The sequence below is a fragment of the Anarhichas minor genome, unplaced genomic scaffold (genome assembly GCF_050575085.1).
Source record: "Anarhichas minor isolate MPS153535 unplaced genomic scaffold, ASM5057508v1 ptg000040l, whole genome shotgun sequence".
NCBI classification, from domain to species: Eukaryota; Metazoa; Chordata; class Actinopteri; order Perciformes; family Anarhichadidae; genus Anarhichas; species Anarhichas minor.
Window position 1 is genome coordinate 3762387 of NW_027466486.1, and position 17563 is coordinate 3779949.

A 17563-nucleotide genomic window follows, 5' to 3' on the forward strand; every position below is an offset into this window, starting at 1 on the left:
ATACATCTCACAAAGGGTCTAAAAGAGAATCAGGGAAGCTTGAATCTTGAATAAAACTGTTCAGAAACTTCACCTGGGCTGAACCGAATAGTTCTTAAATATATCAAATTAATTACAGCCCAGTTATAGTAATACAACTTAACGTGGCCACTTAAAAAAAGAGGGAGAGCACGCCGACAGAAATCACGCCCGGTTTATGGGGAACATTAAGAGCTAATAGCTAAATAAACTGGAATGACGACTCCCCTGTTTGGAGCAAACGCGAGTGTGTGTGTGTGCAGGTTTAATACACCAGGTAAAAACCAAATCTACACACACACACACACACACACACACATGTTAAGCAGTTGAGTTGGACTTTACACACAAAAGCTTCATGTCAGCACTTTGCTCTACGAGTTGTAAGAAATTAATTTAATGAGAAGATATTCAGCGTGCACCTGCAGCCACCCAAGCTTACAGTTGTGTTAACTATCTCTGGTGTGTGTGTGTGTGTGTGTGTGTCTCTACTTGAGAGCGAGGCAGAGAGACAACGAGCGTCTGAGAACCACTTAACATGCATGACATGTTCTCTAGGAGGCAGGCCGGCGTTGCCATCGCAACCGGTGTGGGTCATAAGCCCGGCGGTGACGGCGTATTTGATTGGCTGAGTGGAGACTACGGGGATGAAAGGGAGGGGTTTGTTATGAAAAAGTTATTTTCAGATAAGTTTCTCACTTAAGAACACTCTGTTGGTGACCGCGTATGTTGGTCCCATAGCTAGCTAAGAGAGCGTAGTAACGTAACCCGTGGAGGAGATATTGACGGGTAAGAAGCATGAATTTATCAGAATATGAACGTCTGACTTTTCAGATCAACGTCAAATCAAAACAGCGCAGTGTCGTCCTGCAGAAGAGTTAAACAACCCCCCCAACATCGCAGCGCATTGCATTTCTTCTTATCACATGCCTGTTAGTTTCCCGAAGGCCACATGCAGGCAGAAAAAACAACAACGCAAAACAACACAGCCCCCTCATTCCTGGAAGAAAAACAACAGGGTTGTCCAGAAGACAAGTTGAACCTAAAGCTAAACTACACGACGCAACAGCATTCGTCTTTTAAATATTTCTACTGTTTACCTCGTGATTGTTGAAGAAGATAAGATAATGGCCATTTTAATGTCTTTCTATAGTTTTAAATCCATCAAACCAGCCTTCCTGGAATGTATGTCACCATTTCATCAGTAGCTTAAACTACAGCGCTGTCTTCAAAGCAGTGCTTCTGCCTCACATCAGGGTGTATCGGTGGCTACGTGAACAGGCTCGATGGATGCCGCCGCCAGAAGGAGAAAAAGTTTGCAAAGTCATTCCCAGTGGAAGGTTATTACCCCTCCTCACCAGTGTCTCTATTAAGAGGGGAATAAAGACACTTTGGTTATAGAATGACTGCACAGCAATAGCCTCCTCAGACAAAACAATTTCCAAACGTACGTCATCAGACTGCATCACTGAGTGTAGAGTAGAATAATGGTTTAAAATACTACCCCGGCCTCGAGGCAAAAATAGAAACCACAGCAATCTCGTACCAATTAGCACGAGACACGTTCATTAACACACATTAACACCCTTTAACTATTCAACACATCTCAACAGCTCTACACTAAAAGAACAGCCACACCATTATGGCAACAAAATAATGGTCACAAAATAGCCTTCAGCTTATTGTGAAGTGCTATTTCTCTCCCTGCTTCCGCGGTGAGGCCAGAGAGTGCCGGGTCGACACAGCCGCTGGCAGTGATTCACCATCGCTTGTTATGGTGTACTTCAGCGAGGTGGAGGCAAGTAGCCATGGGGGGGGGACGGGGGGGGACACTTTTCATATAAACCCTTCATTATTTCAAATATGATAATAAATGTGCACACAGGACGGGTGGACACGCAGACCGGACATACAACACTTTTATTCCAAATATGAGAATATCAGAATTGTATATAGCTCATGTAAACATCATATTCCGTTTGGATATTGGCTGATTGTAAACGGGAACATTAGTGGAACATACATTTCCATAAGCCATGTAAAAAGCTTATTAGGAATATTGTCTTTTTTGGAATAAGAGCAAAACCCGGACTACTCGTAGTCACTGAGTCTTGCTTGGTATTATGCAATATTTCTCTTTAATTATTCAAAGCTTTTAGAGCACCACAGAGGTGATTTTAACAGGTGGAAACTATAAAAAGGGGATGTTTGCTTTCACTTGCATTACACTGGAAAAGATCGGGTCATGAAAGCCCAGCTGACACACAGACACACCTTCTTCTGACAGCTAGAACCTGAGCTGCCTCTGCTATAATTGGCCATCATCTCTAGAGACGGAGTGTGAGTAAGCCCGTTTCAAACACCGTGGACTACAAATGTGCAGCGTTTTGAGAAGGATAAACACAAGACTGGATTCACCACTAACGACACCAGGAGGGACTCAGATACTCTACATGTCCTTCTGCATGTGCTGCCATCAATACAGCCAATCGAGACTCAAGTGCTATTTCTGTCTCGACAGTCAATACTTCAGGATAAGAGACGGTGGTGATACTGTGAGTAGAGCTGAGTATTAACACTACCTATGAGAGGAACATGTACATGTATATACAGTATACGGGATTGAGACCGAACACAGTAGAGAAAAACACACAACAAATAATGGGAAAGATGAACCGAAGGAATTATTTTGGAGAAGAAAAGAAAGCGTTCTATAATACAGTGGTCATTTATATGGAAATGACTTGTAAGATTGGAAACAACTCAAGACGCCCGTCAGAGATTTATGTGCCGCGTAAAATCCACTGAGTAATATTCATTCGATTCCCTGTGAAAGCCACACAGAGAAGACGGCTCGAAGTGTGTTCTGAGACACAGTCACCGACTGTTTACAAGTCAATGTCTTTGTTGTAATTAAGCCACCATACACATAATAAGCCTGTTTTTGTTTATACAGCGTTCGTGTCGCCTCAGGTAGGTAACATCAAAGTGTGGTGCTGGTGTGAAGCACGAAGAGGTTCAAGCTCCACGAGAGGAGCGAGCGTCAAGAGGATTCCCACCAAGCTCATTACGAAAGCACATCGAAAAAGCACATTGACTAACAAATCAAGTTTTGCAGAGACATACAGGACAAGTGGTATGTTTAAATACGGCTCTGGAAGAAAGTCACGATCACTTTGCCGAAGTTAAATGAAATGTATCCCAAGATTCAAAGCAGCTGGGTGAAATGTGAGTCATCTCAAACGTCAGGATTCCTCCAGGAATGAACTTGATGGCCTCAAAAGTCAAAAGATAGTTAATTATTATTTAAAAAACGATGATCTGTGGTTCCCACATGACCCATGTGAGGACAATTAAACATTTGCTTGGCAGCAGAGTGAAAAAGGACATTTACTCAACCCGAGTGTTATCTTAAGCTCCAGATGCTTGGGCAATGTGTAAAAAAAAACATTTCCATACAACTAAGAAGCATTCCCCTTTATGCCTTCTCCCACAATGCCATGCATCATAATGCTCAAACATGTATAAAAATAATTGGACTCTTCAGAGCCTCTTGAGTAAAGAGTGCAGTGACACACAGAAACGTGACTGCACACCACGGGGAGTGAGTTCCCTCATTACTATCTCCTCGTATTCACCTCAGCTCCTCACAGATGGGTAAAAAAAAACGTGACATAAAGAAGCTATGTAAGGGGACGACTCTGAACAAATATTCAGATTTAAAGTGAAATGAGTTCCCCTGAAGGAAACAAGACTGAAGCAGATTTTAACTGGAAGACACTGGGAAGATATTATTCTCTCTTTAAATATTACCGCCATAGGCCCAGCGTGTGTGCTGCTCTCTCTGCAGAGCTCTAATTGACAGACACAAGCTGAAGCTGCTTCACTTTGTCTCTCCGGTCTCTTCACACTAGAGCTGCTGAGCTGATGTTACATCGAGCTCAGGCTGAAGTGGATTAACTTTCTCACACCTCTCTCTCTCTCTCTCTCTCTCTTTCTCTGTGTGGCTACATTCAAAAATGGTCCGTGCAATAACTCGGCCCAATTATTTAAAGAACTGATCGAACGTTCTGTGAAGCACTTGTCCTTACAAGGTTGGTTTCTGTAGCAACATCCCCAGTACAGACCTAAAATGAAGTCGTTATTTTCTCAAAAAAGATTTGTTTTGGCACTTTCGACTTGTGTAGAATTTGACCCACATGAGCCTCGGCTGTTATCAGTGACTGTAAACCACGCTGCGTTATCTCCCGTCCTCTCCGGCAGACCGCGGTCTCCTCGATGTACTTTCACCGCCGCGCTTTATGAACGCGTTAACGACGCTGTAACGATGAGAGAGACAGAGGGAGGCGTCTATGGTTTATCCCAGAAGAGTACTGCAGCAGTGTCGAGGGCGGCGGACTCGTTTAACCCGGATGGATTTAACTGGATCCAGTTAACTTGGATCTTGGTGGACCTGCTGGCCTGTGGGATCATCCCGAGGGCCAATCCTCCAGACTGCAGGTCAAAGTGACCGAGTCCTGAAAGCACCAAAGAACTCAGCGAATGCCTCTTTCTATGCTTTTAAGCCGTCTGACAGTGTCGTGTTTGTGTGTTGAGTTAGAAGAGAAAAGCAGTTCATAAGCAGAGTGCATAAAACAGCATCAAAGATTCTTGGATTGAGTGATGAGGTCTGGCAGAGCTGAATTAGCCAGAAGAGGAAAAACCTTCACAATTCCGATACAGAATTTTTTTTGGATTAAGTACAAGGATAAAATTAAGAGATGTACTCATCTCTTGCTCACAAAATTCAGCAAAGCTAACAAACAACTAATTACGTCTTCCAGTCAACTTTTATTCGCTTTATCTACGACTTGAACTTTATCGCATCAAACATTTATTCATCAGCAAAGACAAACAATCTGAGAATGAAGAATAAATCTAAAATCATCTTATCAATAATTCAGTTTGATACTTTGTGATACTTTACAGACACCATTTGGTCGTTTGGTAGAAAGAAATGACTGATGTCTCTAGTCATGGGCCGTTGAATCATCTCATAAGTAAACGTGGAATAGCTGATTGTTGACTGATCATTGATTAAAAAAACAAGCTGCCTATGTGTAAACAAAGATGTGTCTGCGCAGTGACAGAGTTTAAATGAATCGGGTTTGTCACAAACTGACAACCTTAAAACAGATTCTTCTACAGCTCCACTCTTGGATATTATGGATTAAATCCAACGATCCGGCCAAGGCCGTATGCATTATGCCTGTAAGAGTGAGAAGCTGTGAGCTGCTATGCAAATATAATTCTGGGAGAAGCACTCGCAGTGAATAGTAACGGACAAAATACCTCTATAACTAAATGAAATAGTAGCACGGCTGTAATCACAAACCACTCGAGGAAAACTGTTCAATCTCTCGACTTTTATCTTCAAACACGATGGCGAGAGGCCAACATCCAGTCAGCAGTTCAACTCCGAGTGAGCTGCACAGAGTTGTCATTTGTTTTTTTGTTTTTGAGAAGGCCAGGTTTCACAGACAAAAAGGTTTGAAAAACATGCCAAATTTACATATTTCATCCCGGAGCTCTCTGCACCAGAAATGTTTTCTACTGAAAATGTTTGAGCCGCGATCCCTGCTGCCTCAGATAGGAGGGCGTGTTGACGTGCACCCGAGCTTGTTGTGAATATTCAGATACAGAGGATCCTGGTTTCTCAAACAGCCCGACGCGACGACAGCAGGCGGTAACCTGCACGGTCTGTACGCCGCACCAACACCAACAAACAGGAAGTTCAGGTATTCTTGAGCAATGGCTGAAATTGATAAGCACTTCTCAACCTAAACTGCATGACGCCTCGCGTACGTCATCTCCAGGGTTCTTCGGTCAATAAAGTCCTGTCGAGTACAGAAAAGCTACAATTTGAGCCGACGATGCATTTCCATCTAATTCAATACCTGCCAACTCACATTAAAATGGCAATAGTGTCGAAATCTTTACAGCCCCAGATGAACCATATATGTGCCCTTCACTTCTGCACAGTTCAAAAACAAAACCACAGGAAGTGCGCCAGACTTAGAAGCCAGTTTTCAAGTTTTCTTTTGACATTGTTAAGCCATCTGTAGTGCTAACAGGCAAATCAAATGATTAGAAAATATGTTTTGATTAAAAACGATTATTGCCATTATTAGTACTAATTATAGATCACAATCTGCTAAGATCTAGTGTTAGTAATGCAACTATATTTACTGAATAGAGCTCAGACAGATAATGTAAGTCAAAACAACCTCTGTGGACGTTAGCCGTTAGCTCCGTTATTAGCAGGACTGCGCTAGCAGCATGCATGGGAATCAATTACAGTTTTAAAGTGTCTGATAAAGTAAGCGTACCAAATGTTATTCAGGTTATTGTGCCAAAGATTCGGGTAATTTTATACCCTGCAGTCGGGAATCAGCAGACAATTAAAACAATCACTTTGCAGTTCTAGTGAGCAAAGAAGTTATTTTGATCTGTGATGAACTGAGGTGTGAGGAAAAAGCTTCCTGACTTAAAGTCTTACGGTATTTCACAAGACTCTAAACTTCGACAAAGAAAGAAGAAAGAGAACCAGCGACCTCTCAAACCTCTCTACACAATGAAGGCCAACCGGAGCCTGACTTGTGAGCTTGAACCACAATCGGTCCCTCTGGGCCGCGGCTACGAGCTGCACCACCAAGACAATAATTGCACTTCATCATGCTGCCATCCTCCATGCACACGGAGACCAAAGAACCTCGGCCTCACAACAATGTGGAGCAGCCTTGAAGCCGTCTGCGGCCGTCTGGTTTAACCAGATTATGATTATGTCACACGGGAGATTACCCATCCGACACAGAGAGTGACACATAGTCATGTTCCTCTACACACACACAGCCATCTGTTATTGCCACAAACTACTGTATGCTCGAACTCTGCAGCACACAAAGCCTGATCGTAGCATAGAGGAGAGGGAGGGGGGGGGGGGGGGGGGGGAGAATGCTGTGTGAGCTGCACAAACTGATAAGATCTGTGTTGAAAAATAGATTCCCCCACCTCCTGAGCACTACCTGTGTGAATAAAAGACAATTAGACTGCGAGAGAAAAAAGGGCAACGCATAAAAAAGAGACAGCGGCGAACTAACAATGTTCCTCTCTCCTCTCTGTGCAATGGCTGCCTGCTCGGCTGCAAAATGGAGCCGCAAGAAGAGGTGGTGGCGGTGGTGATGGTGATATGGGGGGGGGGGGGGGGGGGGGGGGGGGTTAATGGGAAGAGGGGTAAGGAGAGGGGTAAAGCGGGGGAGAAAGTGTGACAGCAGCACAGAGGGGGAGAGCAGCAGGAGAAGGAGAACGAAAAAGGGACTCATTTGTTTTCATCTGTCTGGGCTCCCTCTCTCACCTTGGCCCACATTTTCAGTCTGCCTCATATTCACTTCTAATAGAGGGGGAGAAAGGGGGGGGGGGGGAAAGGGGGGGACACACTCATAAACGCAGACCCAGAGGCTGTTACTCCTAACACCCATTATTACTTCCTAATGGTCTAGCGGCATGTCAAAGATGTTCACGAGAGAAGCCTGCTAATCGGAGCCGGCAGATATCAAAGCAAAAAAACACAAAGTGCTGTTCTGAAGCAATAATCTACAGAGAGTGAGCTCTGACTGCTTCAAGGAGCTGGTGGATGTATGTATGTAAATCCCAGCCAGGTGTCAAGACACAAATGGCAACAACACCTCACAAAAACACAGCAGCAAACTGCTGGATTCAGTCATAAATATACAACGCGTATGGTTTATTTGATGTGATAGTAAACTGAATATCTTTGGTTTTGTACCGTTTTGCGTCGGTGTTTTGGGTTATTTAATAAGTGCCATTTTTTGGACTCCAGTTCAAGACATTTCAAGAGGCCACGCGTCTCCTCAGAACTCGTAACGGGCATTTTTCTGCTTATTTGACATTCAATAGACTAAATGAATAATCGAGGCTACACGCTCCATCATTCACAAGAAAATTTATAATAAACTGATAATAAACTGGCAAAAAGCAAAACAATCTTCCAGTTTTTATCATTTGCGGTTCATGAATGTCTTTACCTCTCACTAAATCAAATCAATAAAATCCCAATAGTAGTGTATGCGGTTTGATGATGAATCACATTAGTCCATCAGCCACTATGTCCATGGTGTTCATACAAGGATGGTCCAACCTTGACTACGACGGTCTAAAGTCTGAGGAAGGTTTGTCTGCTGGACTGGATAATGCTGCCAGGATAATATGCAGTCAGTGGGGAATAAGGAAAGAGGTTTATGGGTAAATAATCTGTTGGAGTCCGCCAGTACAGGCAGGGAAACCCCTTAATCCCCTCCACACGGGCCCAAAGAGCAGATGGGGTAGGAGCGATACAAAGAAATGATGTCTCAAGGCGGCGTAGTGAACAAATCTAGCCGCATCTCCACTTACAGAGACTCTTTTATGAGTCTATCAGTTTGTTGGTAAAAGGTTTGTTTCTAAAAACAAATAAATATTTGGCACATTTGCAGTTTCTAAATCAGGAAGCACCGTCTAGTAGCTCACTTTGCTGAAATGTTTTGTATTTTTTTAAATTTTGCGACCACTTCACTTCCACTCTGTGCGGCGGTAGAATTAACTTGGCACGTGCCGGCGAATCAATATTAAGTCAAGAGTACAAATAACACGGACCGCCGAGACACACACGCCCGGCCCGATGTGGAGGAGGAGGTGTTTGCTGCTGCTTGAAGGTCGGTTAACCTCGCATGTGTAAATGACACTGAAAAGGATTTTGCAGGTTGCCAAATTTAGATGTGGCTGCTATGAACGTATGTAAATCACAAAATAACGAGTGAAAAGCCTTCATTTTCTTATCCCCCAGACGTCAACCCTTTGAGAGTCTACAAGCAGGATATCAACTGGAGGCTACTCTTTAATGCCTCCAAAAGAGACCCATAATGCATCATAACCTATCTTTTACATTCATAAAAAAACAAGACTGCACTCCTCGAGGAGACAGATATACAGTCCACGTCTCAAACGATGTCTATGCTAATCCAGGACTTTCCCTTCACGGCCTTACTGTCGGCCAAAAGAAATTCTTTCCATCCAGGAATCAGGAAACTGAAGGAATGAACAGTATTTGTTGAGCTAGATTTGAGTTTTTAGTCTCCGAGCCACAGGACTCGAAAGCAGCTGAAAGTGTCGATCTCTTTACGTGGAAAATTAAAAGCTACCCGTTTAGCCTCGCTTTGGATTCAAATGTTTTGTAGCCATTATTTATTTTTATTTAATTATTCATGTTTGTATTCCCTGCCATTTCTTGTATTTGCTACTGTCTTATGTTATGTTATTATCTCATTTTATCATTTATATTTCTTGTGTGCATTAATCTCAAATAACTTTACATGTCTACTGTACTTTATAAGCTACATAAACATGTCATAAGGGGTTTACAACACACTTTAATGCAGTTGTATTCAGATAGGACATGTTTAACGCATCTGTTTATGTATTCATCAGCAACTCTAACTTCTCCTATGGTGACATTTCCTTTACAACTGTGTTTAATTGGCTTTCATTATTTGTTTATACACCAGCATCCACTTATGGATGCCTCCTAGGAGGAGTTATAGTTGTTAACAAAGACATTATTAAACACTTAAAATAAAGGTTTGTAGAGAGCGTGTACTTCACACAAAGGCTCACTGCTCACGCCACCTCAGACTCTCTCAGTGAGAGTGAAGCCCCAGTGGCAGTCTTTTCTCTGAGCCGTCTGTCTAGAGTTTAATAAGGTGTTCCACTCTACAAAGCTCCACTTTACAGCGCCGATGTAAAAGAACAACGAGCTGCTGTCAGTGTGAACGCTTCCTCACTGTCCTCGCAGCCAAACAAATACATCCATCAGAAAACATCCTGTCCGTTTTCAACGAACGCCAAAATACACAGTTTTCAATCATTTGGCTATCCATTCTGTAAATTATTTTTATAGAATACCGGCTGTTTAATTCCAACTGTTTTCATGTAAAACACTTCCAGAAATAGCATCACATTTGTGATGCAAGTGGGCTAATTAAAGCAGTGTTTTCATGAAAAGTGCCGCTGCTTTGGATGTTTTTAAGAGATGAAAACAATGTTTCACTTACTGCCAGTGGGACGAACGTGTTTTATGGTTGCAGTCGACAAGGTGAATAGACTAATTAACACATTATCACAAATCACTTCCGTATTACAGTTATTACCTTGTATATTTTGGATTTACATCCCATTGAGCTCTATGACTCATTTTAGGATTCTACGAGTGCAGAAAATACTCAACTCCATGACAAATACTGCATTAACATACATGTTCTATGATACATAAAAATGCTTTTTAGTTTGTGCCCAATTTGGTTTCCCCAGAAAAAGTTAAATTACTGGTTTTTAAATTTCTTAAAATAACCTGTAATTTCTCTCTCTAATGGAAAAATCAAGAATCTATGAATATGCAAAAAGAAAACTACTCGACTTTGCGTAGACAAAAAACAATGTAAAAACGCAATTTTTTAAAATGTATTTAGGTTATTAGGCTACATTCACGCAAACATCTGGCATTGCGGCAAAAACGTCAGTCCTTCCATTCATTTGTATGTGTGTCAGTGAGGATGCAGCCTTAAGGCCTTTACACATTTGGGGTGTGACCAATACATAACTGTGTGAATTACTCAGCCACAGATATTTGGCATCAAAACTATTCATACCAGCAGCAATAAGAATTTTGCGACGGTTGCAGCATTTTTTCAATAACAGGTTGACCCAGAGCAGCATCTGGCAACATCTGGCAGCGGTAAATTGCTGTATAGCCTAAGCTACTGTAAGCTATTTTATCGAGTGTCCTTTTTTTTTTTTTTGCAAAATGCTAAGTGAATTTGAGTTCCCCAAATATTCCCCCAGCATCCAAGAGAACAGACGGGACATTTTCTGATACGCATATGCTGTTAAATGTGCTGCAGCTGAGCAGCTAATTAGCTATGTAGCCTTTCATGACACCAAAACATTATAAAATATAAATGTCTTTGCTTTGAACACGGGAAAAAGGGGGTTTACAGAGCAGATATGTGTGCTGCAGCAGACAAAAAGACATTTCATTTCAGTTGGACTTTAAAGTGTTACTTTCCACGTCTGTTCAGCGAGATCAGGGTAAACTTGTTAAACACACACTTTCAAGGCCAGAGGAGTCCGGTCAGCCACAGTGGGGGTTTAAAAAAAACACAACAACTACAAACAGACTGGATTAGTATTTCAAGTTTGCAGCGTTATAAACGTAGCAGAGCTGGACATAAGACTCATAATTGCAGTGTGTTGTTTTTAAATGTAGGCAGTGGGCTGAAAAAGAAGTGTCTGTACGTCGGAAAGTAAAGCCTCGGTATTGTTTTTACAGTCTTGACTAAAACAACTCTGCCAGTCGGTGACTTGGCTGCATCAGCAAACAGGTAAAAGCAGCTGGGAACAGAACCCAGTGAGCCGTGTAGGAACACCACGGAGAGAGATAACAAACCTCCACAACAAAACACACACCACATGACGCACCTCTAGTCTCATCACGGCTCATTACTTCAACAAGATTTATTGAAGGTTGTCACCACGTTATGTCGCCCATCATTACAGCAACTCCTCTGTCACTATGTTATCTGACAACAATTTCTACTTCCCAGACCAGCCTTGCGATTTCCAACTGACTCTGCTTAGTCATATTTTTGTTTTGCATTATAACCCCGCTGGTGGTTTTAGCCGTGTGGTGAAGGATGAGCCCCACCCGTGTGTAGAGCACATCCCAGCATGCATTAGCACTCACAATACGAGCTCTTGTGGTGTGGCAGGAAATCCCTGTGATCGCTTCTGATACGCGTGTTCAACATCTACATCAGTGCACACGCTGTTTGTTTTATATGCTGCTACCCGGACAACTTCTGTTGTGTATTGTGTGTGAAGAATTAATGGCATTGTATATTACAAAACAGTGACAATACTGCAGCAAATCATATCCCCATATGTGCACTTCTCATAGTTAATGAAAGTTATCCACGAGCAGCAGATCGTCACACTTTGGCTTCTAAACGATCAATATCTAACTTAATGGTGCCTGAGTTATCTGTGTAAGAGTGATGGATTTAAAAAGGTGAGAATCATTGGGTGACGTCGGTCTAATGCCTGTGTAATGAGGCTGCGATGAAATAATATTGCGGGCGTGTTGCCAATTAATCTGCAAGTAACACCATGAAACTGTGAAGAGAAGAGTTGTGTCAACATGTTCATTTGTCCAGCTTTTAAAACGTGCAGTTTTCAATGATTTCATTGCATATAATGTTTCCAATACAATGTTGTGCGTGTGTGTTTATTTGGCCTACGATGCTGCTTCTTTATTGGCGCACAGACTCAAAAAAAACAACTACTGCTGGACCTCATCTCAACGGTCAACACTTCAGTAAACAAGTTCAGCTTCACAGCAATCTCAGTCCCGACCTCACCCAACTTGCCCTCCACAAAACAAAAGGGACAGACAACAGATCTGACACCAGCAATGCAACTAATTATACAAGAGGAAACCACAGCACAAGGAAAGCCTTAAATCAGGCTTCTGCCGAGGGTGACAACTCTTATTTTAGAAAGCAGGTGTGTTTGCATATCAACATGAGCAGCTTCTGGGCTTTCCAGAAGCTTGTGTAATGTTATTCTATACCATCGTACCTATAAATTACAGAGACTGCTGAGATTGCTGGTCTGTCAAAATACACCTATTACTCATGAACATATTTATGAAGAAGTGCTGCTCTTGTGATTGAATATATGCTTCATATTTGAATAAACAGAAATGAAAACAGACGGCAGCAATATTTGTTTTTTTCTTTGACATTCCTCCGACTGTGCTGGAAACCTGGACGACAATGGGAATAAGATCTACGGTTCTTTCTAAAGCCAACATCTTGAATCGAGGTCGCCGTGTGATCGGCTCTGGCAAATGTCAAGCACTCGACATAATCTCCTGAGCTGTAGCATTAAAAGCATACGGCTCGAACACAAAGCTTAGTGACTGTTGTAAGGCACAACTCATTGATTCATTGTCTTAAACAATACTATTTATACATTTATGTGCGAAATAAGTACGACATTAAGACAATATCTGGCTTTCAGTAGGGTCAGTAAAGTGTTTTTTCTTTGCAACATATGGACAACCATTTGCTATTCTTAACAGAAGACTGCTGAATACAGTTATCCTCAAAACACATACCCATTAGATGTATTTTACTGCCCATTATTAGCTTTAAAATGACCACAGTATATGTGCCACTAATCGGAACCATTATGTGATTCTCAGTCCTTTATAGGCGTATTAAGGGAAGAGCCGGGGCAAAGAGCCAAGCGATTCAAGGGACAGAGGAAGGAGGAGGGATTATTCAACATTTCTGTTAACCCTCAATGTTATCTAAAGGTTCATGCCACGACATGTTCCTCACATCAGACACCTTTGAAAAGAAATGCCACCATATGGCCGACTCCCAAGGCAAGGACGGCCTGGTGTATGACTGAATATTTAAAATGCTGTGGTTTTCTTCTTCAAGGATGAAGCCATTCGTAACGTCCAAATAGTTATCTCGTCAATACGAGCCAGAGCACTTTGGTTCTGCATCAGACCAACTCCATACGTTCCTACCAACGTAGCTATATGTGGGAGCCAAACACACTGTGTGTGTTCTTCAATGGTGGATGTCTGTAATATAACAAAACATGAAGTCTGTTGACTCTGAAGGGTCTGAGCGACAGATCTCAAATGACATGATGTGCATCACACCAAGGGATTCTGGTGATACAGTGAAACAGCTCTCCAGAGTATCTTCAGTGAACCGGTGTTGTACTTATCTGGGGAGGTCTACTCTGACATTTTCCAAACAGAACTGCATTTGAATCTAAACATCTGATCAAGAAAGGCCGCCCCAAATAAATGTCATGTGTGGGAAGACTGGTTGAAAGTTAGCAATAAAACAGGAGCTGTTGTGTTATTCGTAACAAAAAGTAGTTTCCCTGCTGCACAGGACGGAGTGTAAGAGGAAGTTTAAAAATAAACTCAAAATCACTTCAACTTATTAACTGGGCTGGAGCCACTTGTAAGACTCAATATAAATATACAATATAAATGTGCCAATCATCAAAGAGCCATACTGTTTGTATCATAGTATCTGTCCCTTTGCCTCCAACATCTCTGGCTGTAGTAACTATTTTGGCCAATATTGCTAATGAATGAGCATGACGGTTTATGGAAATACCAAATGTGTATATAAGTTTCATTAAGTATTCAATTTGTCCGCTGGTTGAGAAAAAATGGATTCATTTCTGCTTATTTCATCAGTTAAAAGTGTCTCAATTGGTGGTGCAAAAGAATTTCTATGTGATGTATAAAATGAGATATACAATGACATACACCACTATATTATTAAACTCTGCTAACTGCTTATCCCTCACAGTTTACAAAGATGCAACATTTTACCTGTGCTTTCAGAATATGGTTGCTAAATCAAAAAATGTATTAATTAAAATGTTTGAATTTTCAGATTACACTTTTGGCTATTTGTCAAAAGCTCCACAGGAATAAAACTACGTCTAAAGAGCTGATCATACATATTCATCAACACATGCTAAATGCAATTCTCACAATGTTTTAAAATGCATTGCTTAACTTCTGCAAAAAGAGAAGAATATGGCATATTGTGCAGTTAGGGGCGGAAACACACTGCGTGATAATGGAAGATAAGTTGGGCTGCATATAGCAATCCATGACAGCCTGCATGAAAGGAAATCACATGGCAGACTGTAAACAAAGCAGTTATGCAACACCCTGACCCACGATCAACTATCCCCAACCAGCGTGCACAGGGCAGCCGTACATAGGTCAGTGTGAGAGGGGAGGTGCAGAGCTGCTGCTGGAGCCCATCCCCCCTGATGTGACTCATGTTTCCCCGCTCAGTGTTGCCTGCTTCCCGCACAGAAGGGGGGCGGGAAAGGGGGAAAAGAAGCGCCATAATAACGTTATTCAACATGCACGGAGCCCATAAAAAGCATATGCGTGCTGTCAGTCGCTTAAAAAAAAAAAAAAAAAAAAGCAACACGTTCATTATAGCCGTGTGAAAAGTCAACACTACTCTGAAAACTTGAAGGCAAAAAAAGTAGCTAATAGGGACATGTCTTCTCATTGTACATCTCTTTGAGTGTGCAAAAAAACAAACTGATAAACTGCTGAAAGGGTTCATGACAAAAGTCAACAACGTGGCAATTTTTTTTTTTTTTTTTGCGTTGATGACAAATGTAAGCAGAGCGATGCTGTAATGTGCGGTCATAACACGGCTGTGCAAACCAGAGGAGGTGATGCTCCGATATCCTCGCCTTGCAAAAGAGCAAGAAAACACGTCACACCGCATGGCTCTTTATTTGTTGACAAGCCAAACTCAAGAGCCGGGTGGACATTTGGGGGGCGCTTGCGACAACCACTTGCCCCCCCCCCCCCTCCTCTAAGCAAGTTGTCTTGCCCGAAATTTTGGGTGATAGCTTCGCAAAGCTAATGGCTCCGCTAGGCTACAGTGTAACTGAGGAAGAGAGAGAAAGCACATTCACCCTCTCCCGTTAGCCGCTAACGCCCATCCCCCAACCAACCAGCCTTCACTGTCTCTGTCCACCATCTTTAATCTGTGCTCCGTCTCCCTTCCCCACCGCACAAAAACAGGGCAAACACACAAGGCACTCACCTCTAACGAACATCGCCGAATCGATTATCACCTTCCCGAAATATTAAATCGATTATCGTTTTAATAGCGTGCGTATTTTAATATTGAAAATTGGCCGTGCGAGCGGTACCGCGCCTTGAGAGAAGAGCAGCAATCCTAAACCGCCATCTGGTGGTATTTTCCTCTCTGTGATGCAGCGGGAGCGGCGCAGCCTCAGACCGACACACAGCTGCCCCCTGGCGGACACACTGGGGCCGGGGCGGACACGCGCCTCGGGGGGTGGGGAGTTGGGGGCGAGCAAGGGAAGGGAGGGACCGCGAGACCCCGCGAGCACAACACTCACGGGGACGCGCACAGAAGAGAGACTCCCTCCATCTCTCTCAGTTCAATTATATATTTGACAATAAAAATGTCTAATAAAAAGTATTATAAAGGTTTTAGAGTCTCAAAAACAATACATGAAATACTTACCGGTTAGATTCTTGATTATTGTACACACATTATATAGCAGGGCATTTAAACACAAGTTAAAATACATCACAAAATCCCCAATGATATGATATATTTGAATATGTATTATTTTGCAATATTTGTATTTGTGTACAATTTACAGAAACACACAGCATTGTATGTAGTTGGTCACTATAGTTGTTGCTTTTTATATATATTTACATAGGCCTGCATCTATTGTTTCACTATAATAGTTTTATTTTTGCTTATTTTGTTCAGCTTTATTATCCTCGTCTGTAGCTTTATCCTATTTCTATCATCCTGTAAATTGTTCTTGGAACTGTGTACATTGAGAGCAACTTAAAATCTTTGAATGTGTACACATACTTTGCCAATGAATCGGATTCTGATATAACATACATGTGTTACCAACAATCTATTATTCTGTGGATTGTTTTCCTCAATTAATCATTTATGAAATGTCAAAAATGTATTTTTTTATAGTTCTTTAAATGTTTTGGTCCGAACACTAATGTTTCTTCCTTCTTTTTCTTATCTGCCTCTGCCTGACACAGAGAGAAAGTCATTGTGTGTGTGTGTGTGTGTGTGTGTGTTCGAGTGCATAAAACACAAAGTGATTTATTTTGTGTGCACCTTAAAAAGAGCTACGCATTAGATAAGGCATTGACGCACACACATGAATGTACCGCATGGTGTTTCATCTGATGGACGCACTGTTGTTTGCTATAGCAACAGCACGTCTTCCCCATAAAAGCTGCAGCCAGACCCTCCCCTCAGGGTTATTAACACACACACACACACAAACACAAACACACACACACACACACACACACACACACTCACACACAAACACACACACATTCAGACATTATTATTCTCTCATGTTTGGGGTAATGAAGCATTCAACAGGTGCCAAACAAAATCCTGTTTGCAAATATGTTTTGACAAACAAAATAATTATGATTCTTACAATTTTATGAGGGCCTTCGCTGGCCCCACGTTGTCGGTACTCGGGCCCTTAATAAAATAAGTCATATTCACACATGAGAACCTGCTATGGAGATCCAAACCGGTGGAATGATTCACATTTATATTGTCTTTAAGTTCTTTGTTAAAAAAACAACATTTTCTCTCGTTCCTCTTATTTCTTTGCGACGTCAAAGGATTTCAGTGTTTATATCCAGATCCATTCAGCAGGTCAGAGGCTTGCCAACATGGTGGGTGATCTGCTTACAAGTTGCTTGTTCTATCTTGCTGCATTTTTAGTTTATCTGTCAGTTTATATGATTTATTAAAGCTGGGGGAAAAAAGCAAGACGGTTT

At 41.9% G+C, this 17563-nt stretch overlaps 1 protein-coding gene across 1 annotated transcript in view; it reads right to left on the reverse strand.

Annotated features, from left to right (window-relative positions):
• The window catches only part of stag1a (STAG1 cohesin complex component a), a 31579-nt gene extending 15626 nt beyond the window's left edge, over positions 1–15953 (reverse strand). The window contains exon 1 of the mRNA XM_076108154.1: positions 15792–15953. The gene's annotated coding sequence lies outside the window, so the exon portion shown is untranslated. The remainder of the gene's footprint in view (positions 1–15791) is intronic.
• Positions 15954–17563: the final 1610 nt, after the last annotated feature.